The following is an 8260-nucleotide window of genomic DNA, read 5'->3' on the forward strand; positions in this document are numbered from 1 at the left end:
CAAGATTCATTTTGGCAAAAGATTTCTAGCAGCATGCTGCAGGTTTAAATTTCCCTGGATATCTGCCCTGGTCTCCTTGGAGCTGTGCCTAAATGTCTAACTACAACCAGGTACAGAGGAGAATGAATTTGCTTTTTCTGGCCCAGAAGGCTCTCACTGGGGAGGGGAGGAGCAGGGAGATGGTGAGCACCAGGGTTAGTCTCAGAAGCGAGTCCTTTCCAGGGCTAGCCGTGCCAGCCTCAGGCGCTGAAATATTTTTGGGATGTGGGTTTAGTTTTGCCGCTCGTTCATAGGAGAGATCTGAGGCACACAGCTGTTTCATTGGCTTGTTCCTGTCCTTCCCACTGCCTGGCACCGTCTGCTTCCCTTTAAACCATGGAAAGAGCAAGCATTTCACTAGGCTTGAGCCAGGAGCTGCAGTTTATCAGCAGTTTACATCAGTACCAATTACTAGACTGGGAAGAGCAGTGGAAAATCAGGCCTTTCATTGAAATGCTCAGTTGGTGTGGGTAGTGCTCATGAAGTGTTCTGAAACTGCTTCTATCTGTCTGCTGGCTTGTCTGTCTGTCACAAGCCCACTCCCTCATTTCAATATGTCAGTGAACCATGTGTAGCATCACCTGGACTTTATGGATGGTATTTATTTTAATAATGCTAGGTGAAAACCAGGAAAAATACGTTTCCTCAGAGGAAGCATGTGCCTATTTTTCTAGGGGAGAAAAACAACCTATTTTTCTATGGGAGAAAAAAAAGATAGAAAAAGAAAAAATCTTAGGAAGTGGTTAACATAAACAAAGTGAAAATAATTTGAGAAAGAAATATTGAGGAATACTGGAGTCATTAGCAAAACTAACAGTTTTAATGTCTATGACTTGAGACCCATCTCAGCAGGGACCCTCATCCTGACAGTCCATGCTGCTGCTCTTCTCAAAGAATATAAAACTCAGAGGAAAGGGCTACTGCAGCTGTGCTTGAAGAAAATTAATCTTCTGTGGTACTTCACTGCACCACAGTACATTATGACTTTACCTATTGGCAAATAGTGTGCTAATGACAATTACTGTGCTAATGACAAGCCAGACGTGCAACATGAACAGGAGTCTCTTATTTTTTGAGGGAGAATGACACTTTTTCGCTCCTTTTTTTTTCTTTTTCACCTCTAACCTCCTGTGTGCTCTACTTTAATGAAAGGCCAGAGGTTAGGGCTTTATTTTCCTCCAGACCATGAATGCAAAATAGCGCCAGCATGAACAGTTCAATGACCCCTGTGTGTTCTGAAGCCACCGAAAAATGAAAACAAATGTTAATCTGAAGCCTGACTCAGACTCTCCTTGCTGATCTATACTTATGGAGCACATTAGGGCCACTTACCAAATGAGGCTGAGGGGTGATCTCTGACCCCGCTCCATTTTCAGATGGCTGTGCTCCATTTGCTGGGGCCCTGGTGCTGCTGCTGGCCTTGAGTGCTGGGCTTCTGCTCCTTCTCCTTCTCCCGTGGTGCCTACTGCTTCCCAAGTGCAGCTTACATAAGCCAGAGCCATCACCAGCACACATCAATGGCAAAGCTCCCATTTAAGAGTAGATGGCTGGAGTAGGTGTTATTAGTACCCTGTGTCAAGCTGTGATTGCTCACATATGGCTGCAGGCTGAATAGCACTTTTGATTCAGGACAGAGAAAGAAAAAGTTGGTGGTAAGGAAAAAAAAGAAAGGAAGATGAAACAGTCTTGAATTTACCATTTTCTGGTTTGAGCTGTTTGGATTAGAAATCCTCCTCGGGGTTCCTAGGTGGTCCTGATCCTAAAGTCCTAGTCTTATGACACTGAAGCCACATATTCAATAGAAAAGTAGTTTGCAAAAGGCTTCTGATGAATAACACATTCTTCTTCATACTGTGACAAAAGCCAGAGAAATATTTTCTCTATAAAATTATTTTTAAACAAGAGTGAGGTTCTTGAATTTTATCTCATCATTCTGAGACAGACACATTTCATGCCTTCTTTTTTTCTTTACCCTATCTTTTTTCCATTTCAGTGTCTCTAATGCAAATAAGAACCAGAGGTTTAAGTCTGCATTGTTTAGATCTGAAGATTACTGTTGGCCTACACATGTAAGCTGTGTGAAGACTATTAGAGAGTTTGATTTTTGTTTTCCGTTTTCTGGGAAAATCTTCTGAAGTAAAAGTCATATATGTCACATCAGTATCTATTTGAATATTTGTTGCTACAGAATGGACTAAAAAGCATGTATTGTGCATATACAGCGTTGTGCAAGGGAAAAGAGATGAGACGTAGTCAGCTCCATTAAAGTTTGCAAAGAGAAATGAACAATTAGATAAAATTGTCCTTTGAAACAGTCAGGTCTCAAAACAGAAAAAAAAGCCAATGAACACTTTGCTTAGGATGTGCTGAACATATGTCTAGGTTTATAGGTACATAAAGCCCTGGTATACAAATGTATTGTAATTCCCTACTTCTGCACTTAAAAGGGATGTGCAATTTTCTCTGCTTCAACAGGGCTCTTCAAGTGAAGACTGAGCACTAGGGGTCAGAAATCACTAGATGTTTTCTTTCATTAAACAGCAGATGTTCACAAATTTCCTGCATAGTTCAAGTACAATTAGTTTCAACTGGTTTTAAAGAGTGTGATTTCATATATGATTTTGGGGACACTACCTAGCATTGTACTTGAAACAGTAAAACTGATGTTTGTCTACTTCAGCCTTTGCCAACTTTTGTTACAGGCTTCAAAATAAAACTAAGTCAAACAATAATGTCAACAGGTAGTGGTCAACACTTTTATTGAGAATAACCAAAAAAATCATACATTGTTATTACTCATGATTTTTATATCAGTTAGATGGGTCTGACTGAATTATTCAAAAGGCCAAGTCTTTTACACTGTGATGGATACATGAATTGGCTGGTGCTACAAAGTCAGCATTTACTGTAAGTTCTTAACCTACTGTCAGCAGATACTCAAGAAAAAGACACTGCAAGCTTATAGTAGTATAGTAGGAGTCCCTGTAAAATCTATGTACTGTATAAGTGGTCTTGCCCCAGTTCTAGTTATTCTAAATGAAGCCACAGCTGTGAAGTCCTTAGTTGGGCAGCAGCTGTGGCTCATGAAGGTTACTAGGATAAAAGGGGGTGGGTTGAGAGCCCTGATGAAGTCACAAGGATCAGCACTGCTGGAAAGAGCTGCATGTGAGAAAGCCACCCAGGAGGTATGGACTTTAGAAATATAGTAACAGTATCGTTAAAACAAGGGTGATCCCAACGTGATAGAATGTGCAGCCCTGATGTAATAGAGATAAGACAGCCAAGAGCTGTGGATGGCCATTGAGCCAGGACTGTGGGAAAGGCAGCCAAGAGCTGCAGAAGAACATAGCTATTGAATCAAGGAGCTGTGGCAGACAGGAGCTGTGAGAATATGGCCTTTGAGCAAGAAGCTGCGTGTGTTGTACATGGCCTTTGAGTCATGGGGGACTGTATGCATTGTAATGTGGCCTTTGAGTCACAGTAAAAGATATGTATTGTGTTGGGGAAGTATAGGTGGCCTTTGAGTCACAGTAAAAGATATGTATTGTATGTAAATATGTCTATGAAACCTGTTCCTCTAAGTAAAAGAAAAGGGGGAAATACAGTAGTATAGTAGGAGTCCCTGTAAAATCTATGTACTGTATAAGTGGTCTTGCCCCAGTTCTAGTTATTCTAAATGAGCCACAGCTGTGAAGTCCTTAGTTGGGCAGCAGCTGTGGCTCGTGAAGGTTACTAGGATAAAAGGGGGTGGGTTGAGAGCCCTGATGAAGCCATAAGGAACAGCACTGCTGGGAAGAGCTGCATGTGAGAAAGCCACCCAGAACGTATGGACTTCAGAAATATAATAACAGTATGATTGCAACACAAGCTCTTAATGGTGATGAGCGTAAGTGGGTAGATTAGGTGTAGATGTATATTTACTTTTAAGCTATAACAATTGGTTAGTCTGAGGAGGAAAAATCTGATGTGAGGGAAGGAAGGGAAGAAGACAATCACATCTATAGGGGGTGTGGATCACCAGCATTGCTGGAAGACAAACCATTTCAATTTAAGGATGGAAAACATGTCTTCAAGGTTGTTGTCTTCAGTCATGTTTCAAAATCCATCAGTACTTTTCCACAGGTATAGCTCAACAGTAAACAACATTAGCCTAGAAAATTCCCCTCCTGTCTGAATCCCTGAATCCTGAGTGGACTCACTCAGAAATCCAGGAGCTGAACTGAAGGCTGGTAGGCAAATGTGTGGAAGAGTCACTCTTTTTCTGTAAAATCCTAAATATTGAAGTATTTGATTTAACATGTCTTGCTTTAGGCTAAGTTAATTTATTGATGTAATTTTGAAAGGGAGGTGGGGTGACAAGTGGTATTTTGCAGAGCTGTTCAGGAGAAAAATCTCTTCCCTTGCGTGCTTCATGTCTAAATTTATGGAATCCTTTAAAACCTGGTTCATTCTGACTTGATTCTGATTTTTGCATGTCTCCTTTTTCTTTTACATTTGCTTTCTTTTTGGATATCTATAAAGCTAAAACCCTTGCACAAACACGCAGCAGCTTTTGAACGAAGGGGAAAGAGGGTGACTTCTTGAAAGGTGAGAAGATTTACTTTTCACTGCTATGAGTAAAGTGTTTCATATGTTGTCAGTTTTCATCTTATTTTGCACCTGTCATAAATACGGTCTTTTCTCTGAGTATAAAAGAAAACATAGTGGTCATGGAGAAGGGGATATAAGCATAATGGAAACAGACCATCAGAAACAAATTTTAAAATCAATGCAAAGATGAGAGAAAACCTAGGAAAAGGAAGATATGCATTACGTTCCCTGCCTTTTAAAAATATACAGCTTCCATTCTGAGATCAAGTCCTAGAAAATTATTGATCCTATAATAGCAAGAGTGTTTTTGTTCAGAATTATTTCAGAAAATTTGTTGAAAGAGCTAGGGGTGTGAAATTTATGTAAGCTATTTGGAACAGCAGCTATCTTTATGCTTTTGTAAAATAGCTAGCCCAAGATGTTTGTAAATGTCTAGCCAGATAAATGGAGTTATTGGGTGTAATCTAAAATGCAAATAACAGTAGCAAAAATAATAATATCTCTGTACTGAACAGGAATTTAACTCTGAATCACAAGTGTTTTTTCTTCATTTTTTAAAAAGCTGTTGCATGTTTATCCAGCCAAACAAACAAAGTATGCTGGATCTCAAAGCTTAAAGTTTTAAAAGCCAGATTGGATGGGGCTCTGAGCAACATGATCTAGGGCAAGATGTCCCTGCCTATGGAAGGGGAGTTGGAACTAGATGATCTTTTGGGTCCCTTCCAACTCAAACCCTTCTGTGAGGCTTTGAATCTATAAATCTCTGGAGAAGAAGTGCGCAGCATCCTGGAAGACTGAGGTGTAAAACCAACAGGAGCCAAGGACCTGCCAGCAGTTTCCCAGCCTTCCTGTGCATTGCTGAGCCTGTCTGCAACCTGGACACCAAGCTTGGTGCTGGAGCTTGCCTCACTGTGGACCACCACCAGGTGTCTACCAGCCTGGAAGAAAAGCTCTATCAATACTTTTTGTCCTAGGAATTACAGAATCATAACCAAATGAATACAGCAAAACAATATATGACACATCCTAGTGAAATGCAGGAAACAGAGATGTGTGTCTGTGTATGTAGCATTGAAAACACTGATGATACATACAGTCTTAGGAAAAAAATGGACTATAGAAACAGTGACAGCAACAGCTGTAGATGGGTAAAGACAGTGGTTAACTATAATTTTTCCAAAACAAGTAGATGCACTAAGAAGTCACTCAAAACACCCAGTCAGAGTCTCTGCACTGTCTCTTTCTCATTTTGTCTCCTGGTCCTCATGTTAACATTGATTTCTCTTAATTCCTAAAGTGTCTCAGCTGAGCTCATTTGTAGTATTATCACATATTCTATAGCAAATAATTGCCTTTGTTTACATGACACTCTGTTCTTGTGAAGTGGCCTTGCAGGTGAGTGACAAAGCTGAGTTTAAACTTCATGTGTGCCAGCTCCTACTCCCACGGACTTAAACCTTTCCTACTTACATTTGTCTGACTCGTCAATCTACCTGGATGGGAAAAATCCCACCCTAATGACATGCTAAAAGGAAGGTGACAGTTCTCTCTGTTTGCTTCCCTGGCTGCAATACCCACCTGAGGCAAATGCAGTTGTGTAAGTTGGCACAATGTACACAAGCTCCTATTTGCTCACATTGCCACGCATTTCCTCACAATGGGCAGCCAGACAGAGTGGTGGAATCACTTCATGACCACAGAGCTGACAAAAACTCTGGATCTGGAAAGATGGCTTCATGTTTTCCAGTCTCCTGTCCCAGGGAACAGGAGCAGGGGCCAACATCCCAAGATTCAATTACAGCTAAAGACCAGTGAGCTCTCCAGAAAATGCAAATTTGCCCAGAAATATAGTTACATGGGTATGAATGAAAAGATAACTCCAGATGAAAGAAGAAATTATAGAGAGCAGAGCTTCAAAAATGTCACACACCCATGCTAACAGGACTTATTTCTAAAAGGTTAAAATGACTTTTTTTTTTTTTTTTTCACATAGCTCTCACTGTGGCATTTTGATAAAGCTGCTCTGAGTTGCTTCTGTCTTGGCAGATGCTCAGCAGTTCTCTTTTTCCTCTCCTTGCTCTGTCAGCAACATCTGGCTGCAGTGTTTCCACCTCTGCAGCTGTTTCTCAGCTGTGCATACAGACAGGTAGGGCAAGGGGCTGACACACAGCCACCAGGAAACAAGGCAAGGGAGGGAAATGCCAGCTGGAGAAGAGGTTATGAGAGGCCTAGGAATAATTTCCAACCCTGAGGAAGGGATAAGGCTCAGGTTTGCCAGAGCTCTGTCAGGTGCCAGTGGCAGGACAAAGAGGTCAGTGTTGTGTACATCTGCCTCTGCGATTTAGACCAGAGGATGTGGTGGGCCAGCAGGGTAATGATAACATCAAGGGCAGTGCCTGTGCCTCTGCACAGTGTTTTCTCTCTTTCTGTGAAACAACTGCTCGTAATCCCTTCATAAAAATCCCAGCTGCCAACTGGGAGCAGCTTTAAAGGGAAACACCTGCTTGCTATTAGATGCAGGGGCACCGCCTCCTCCATGGTCCAGGTCGAGCTGGATGGGCAGATGGATGAACGTGGCTCTGTGACACTCCCCTGCTTCCAGCTCTGGATGGCTTTCCCTATCCTTCCTCAAACTTCTCACTCTTTCTCCTGTCTCTGCCCCACACAATGGCAGTAGAGCTGAGGCCCAGCAAAATGACAGTGCTGACAAATGGTTTTACATGTGTTTAGTCTGGGTGGTTGTGTTTCTCCAAAGCACACCAAGGGCTTCACAGATCTTAACTTGCACACAGCTGTCCCTGCTCCAGAAAGAGGCAAGCAGAAGTTAGCTGCTGCTGCTGCTGCTGACTTGGATGCAAGGGTTGGTAAAATTTCTCTTTGACCAGCTCAGCTTTCTGAGAGATTTTTAGCAAGCCAAACCAAGGCAATTTCTTTCTGTGCAGGATTTCTTTCCACCTTGTTAGGACTTGCAGTCTTCCCCTGCTGCTGTTGGCTGGCATTAATCTTAAAACGTGCAGTATTAGGAGCTTTGCCAGTGCCCATGTGTTTCCTCTTTAGAACAGCTCATGATATAAAAATATTCTTAGTTCAGACATGAAAAGAGACCAGATAAGCATATAGGTAAGTCTTCTATTGATCAGGGGAAATATGGATATCAGGATAAAAGGGGGAGAAAGCTACTTTAAATGCTCCTGAGTTCAGCAAGGTGTCTTTCAGAGGATTAGGAGCTCAAGTGCAGTTCCTCAGTTTCCAGCCCTGTGTGCCTCTGACTCACCACCTCCGGGAGTCACTTCAGTCCTGGTTCCCCAGTTCCTCTGGGATCAAGAGTTATGTCAAGGAACATGAGGAGGAACCAGCTTTTTTGCCCCTCATGCCTAGCAGTTCCCCCTAAAGAACATCACACATCCTGCTTAAACTCTTAGCCCTCTCCAAAACTCCCATCAGACAGGATGACTTTGCATTACCTCCTATTCAGTCTAGAGGGTAAATATCACTCTTTGGCCTTATGCCTGTTTTTTATGCTTAGTTTTGTTCAGGTGTGGTGTGATTGCTGGGGTAGCTGTGGGATGCTGACATGGAAACAATGAAAACTTTGAAATCTGCTTGACAAGCATATTCCAAAGACAAATCT

General features: G+C 42.0%; 1 long non-coding RNA gene across 1 annotated transcript; it reads left to right on the plus strand.

Moving 5' to 3' along the window:
* The first annotated feature begins 3163 nt into the window (after nucleotides 1-3163).
* Nucleotides 3164-7578, plus strand: LOC132081736 (uncharacterized). Its single transcript, XR_009419732.1, has 3 exons — nucleotides 3164-3224; nucleotides 4561-4626; nucleotides 5192-7578. It is a non-coding gene; the product is annotated as an uncharacterized LOC132081736 (long non-coding RNA).
* The last annotated feature ends 682 nt before the right edge of the window (nucleotides 7579-8260 follow it).

The sequence above is a fragment of the Ammospiza nelsoni genome, chromosome 1 (genome assembly GCF_027579445.1).
Source record: "Ammospiza nelsoni isolate bAmmNel1 chromosome 1, bAmmNel1.pri, whole genome shotgun sequence".
NCBI lineage: Eukaryota > Metazoa > Chordata > Aves > Passeriformes > Passerellidae > Ammospiza > Ammospiza nelsoni.